This window comes from Eptesicus fuscus, chromosome 5 (assembly GCF_027574615.1).
Source record: "Eptesicus fuscus isolate TK198812 chromosome 5, DD_ASM_mEF_20220401, whole genome shotgun sequence".
Classification (NCBI taxonomy): domain Eukaryota; kingdom Metazoa; phylum Chordata; class Mammalia; order Chiroptera; family Vespertilionidae; genus Eptesicus; species Eptesicus fuscus.
Genome location: NC_072477.1, coordinates 107393001 through 107396745, shown reverse-complemented (window position 1 = coordinate 107396745; position 3745 = coordinate 107393001). Strand labels below are relative to the sequence as shown.

The window sequence follows — 3745 nt, the reverse complement described above, 5'->3', positions numbered from 1 at the left end:
ACAAAAGATGGCTGCCCCCATGTGGACACAAGATGGCAGCCACAAAGATGGCCAGCAGGGGAGGACAGTTGGGAGGGACCAGGCCTGCAAGGGAGGGCAGTTGTGGGCGATCAGGTCAGCAGGGGAGGGCAGTTGGGAGGGACCAGGCCTGCAAGGGAAGGCTGTTGGGGGCGATCAGGCCTACAAGGGAGGGCAGATAGAGGTGACCAGGCCGGCAGAGGAGGGAAGTTGGGGGTGACCAGGCCTGCAGGGAAGGGCAGTTAGGGGGTGGTCAGGCTGGCAGGCAGAAGCAGTTAGGGGCAATCAGGAAGGCAGGCAGGTGAGCAGTTGGGAGCCAGCAGTCCTGGATTGTGAGAGGGATGTCCGACTGCCCGTTTAGGCCCGACCCTACTGGGATCGGGCCTAAATGGGCAGTCAGACATCCCACGAGGGGTCCCAGATTGCAGAGGGTGCAGGCTGGGCTGAGGGACACACACTGCCCGTGCACGAATTTCGTGCACCGGGCCTCTAGTATATATATAAAAGACTGAGTTGGTTTGCACCATTATATAGTATGTGGTTAGGGGCAAGGCAGGTACATCAGTTACCACCAGATCTGATAGACATAAATAACCTTATGAACATAGATAACAAAATAATTAGGAAGTGATGTGTTTTTAGTGTCCATTGCCATTTTTAACAAAAAGTATTTAATTGTAAATTTATGTAATTTAATTGTTAACAATGACTGCATTTAACAACCAGTTCACAAAATTCCTGCAAATTTAATCATCAGCTCTCACATGCCAGTACAAGCCAACTTCAGCTCCCCACTGGTAACTGAATGTGGTCCATGACCTCAAGATTACACTCTCCAAGGAAGACAGGCCTATTCATTGTGAGGTCATTGGTGGGGGACAGAGGGATGGCGGACCTGAGGGTCAGGGCAGGTTTCCTGGAGGAGGTGGTGTCACACAGAGACCAAGGGAAGAATGAGAGTGTCCCAGACAGTAGGTGGGGAATGTGCCAGGCTGAATGTGCCAGGCTGAGGAAAGGCCAGGAGAAGAGAAAGCACTTAGCAGAGACCAAATGAAAAATAAGGGATTCAGTCTGGATTCCAGTGCAGATTCTGCTGTCACTCGAGGCACTCTGTCCTTCTCAAGGTTTCTCCCTTGTCAAACTGAGTCTCCAAGCCTGTTGATGCTCTAGAGCAGTGGTCTTAGGCTCTACAGCAGCGGTTCTCAACCTGTGGGTCGCGACTTACAGGTTGAGAACCGCTAGCAGGGTTGCCTAAGACCATCGGAAAACACAGATATTTACATTACGATTCATAACAGTAGCAAAATTACAGTTATGAAGTAGCAACAAAAATAATTTTATGGTTGGGGGTCACCACAACATGAGGAACTGAATTAAAGGGTCGCGGCATTAGGAAGGTTGAGAACCACTACAGAGCCTCAAACTCCAGCACCTCCTTGTCCTTCTCCCAAGTGTATTTAAACCCCATCTCTCTTTCCCAAGGCCCTCAGCCCTGCCCCACTCAGGCCACTATCCTCTGTCACCTAGACCCCTACTGTGCCCCCTAGCTGGTCTTCCCACTCCTAGGGTTGCGTGTGAACAGCATGGTTACTGAGAAATTCAGAATGGCCAATAGTAGATGAGGGAAGGGGGATAAAATGAGGCAGAAAGAGGCACGGGGGCCAGGTCCCTGAGACCTTCAGTGTTCAACTAAGGCTTGTGACCTTGCTCTGATCAATTTTATATCTTAAATGGTGCCCAGGGCATGTCCTACCTTCTCTTCTGCAGAAGCTGAGAGCCTGTCCTGCCCCCTGGGTGCTGGAGGTATGGCTTCAGCCCCCACCAACCATCATGTGTACTTTTGTACCAGCAGGTAAAGGAGCTGTCCTCTCCTCTCACCAGACTACAGTCCTCTCTCACTGCAGGGGGCCAGGACTGGACAACAAGGGTCTGACCTGAATTTCAACCCAGCCAGTGAGTGCCAGTCGTGCTGGCATGGCCCTGCATGCAGTGGCCGGGGGAAGAGTGGCCTCAGGGACCAGTCACTGAAGCCTTCCAGAATTACTGCCCTTCTCCTGACACAGGCCCACCACCTACAAGCTCTTTCACAAACATATTATTAGCTTGTTTAATCCTCATAACAGCTCTGGGAGTTGGGTGTCATTATTCATTTCACTGTGGGCAAACTGAATTTTATGGTCCCATTAGGTGCCCATCAGGAGTCTGCTCAGAACCAGCAGGGCCAGCCAGGCCCAGAACAGAATAGAGGCCAAGTGTTAAGGGCCTGTGGGCAGGAGAGGGGTCACAGAGAGGTGGGGGAGACAGGGGAGGCATGGGTGTGCCTTTAGTGAGAGCTCCAAGAGTGGGGCCTGCCAGACACTGAGGGGAGAGAGGTTGGGCAGGGTCAGGAGAACAGGGATAGGATGAGAAAGAGGTTGAGAGAGGGCTTTAAAGCTGAGATCTGTTCTTTCAAAAGCAGCCAGAGGTGACCTCTGAAAATGGTTCGATATTCACATAACCCAGAAAACCTCACAAAATCATGCAAACCTCACAAAATGAGCCCTGGCCAGTGTGCTCAATGGTTGGAGTGTCAGCCCATGAACTGAAGGGTCACAGGTCAATTTCTGATCAAGGGCACATATTTGAGTTACAGGTTCGATCCCCAACCTCAGTTGGGTGCATGCAGGAGGCAACCAATCAATGTGTCTCTCTCATATCAATGTTTTTCTCCCTCTCACCCACCCTTCTCTCCCTTCCACTCTCTCTAAAAGTATCCTTGGGTGAGTATTAACAAACAAATGAAAAAAGAGAGAGAGAGAGAAAGAGAAATTCAAATCTTCGTGTTCACTTTAAGAACACTCATGGAACTGCCCAGGCCACATGCATATCAAAAAGCCACCAAGTACCTGAATGATGTCACTTTACAGAAGCGATATGTGCCATTTCGTTGTTACCGTGGTGCAGTTGGTAGGTGTGCCCAGGCCAAACATGGGGCTGGACACAGGGGGAGTGGCCCAAATAGAGGGCTGGATTTCTGCTGCACACGCTTAAAAATGCAGAGAGTGATGCTGAACTTCAGGGTTTAGATGTAGATTCTCTGGTCATTGAGCACATCCAGGTGAACAGAGCTCCCAGGATGCAGCGCAGAACTTACGGAGCTCATGGGCAGGTGAACCCATACACGAGCTCTCCCGGCCACATTGAGATGATCCTCACTGCAAAGGAGCAGACTGTTCCTAAACCAGAGCAGGAGGTTGCACAGAAGAAAAAGATATCCCAGAAGAAACTGAAGAAAAAATTATGGCCCTGGAGTAAATTCAGCATAAAGTAAATACTAATAAAAGTAAAAGTGGGAGAAAAAATCTGAGGTCTGGAGGAAGTCTCCCTGAGTCACCCTGTTTATTGTACAGATGGGGAAACTGAGGCCCGGGCAGGAACAGAAATTTGCCCAAGATCACTCAGTCTGCCAGAGGCCAAGCTGGGACAGAGGAGAGATCCAACCCCTCTCCCAGCAGCTTGACCTCCACTCTCATTGTGTCCTGAACCTGACACGGGCCTGATGGGGAGGAGGGCCAAGCAGAGGCTGGGTCTCAGGGTGCCCCCAGCCTGGCCTTGGGGAGAAACAAGGACCCAGCCCCTGTGGGAGCCCCAGCGGCTCACAACGGACTGACTGATGTTGGGCACAGGATGAGACTTCTATTCCCCCGAGCTTCTCTGGGTGGGCACATGGGGCAGTGCTGTCCCAGGA

At 51.1% G+C, this 3745-nt stretch overlaps 1 pseudogene; it reads left to right on the top strand.

Moving 5' to 3' along the window:
* Nucleotides 1-2858: 2858 nt before the first annotated feature.
* Nucleotides 2859-3328, top strand: LOC129149081 (60S ribosomal protein L17-like; annotated as a pseudogene).
* Nucleotides 3329-3745: the final 417 nt, after the last annotated feature.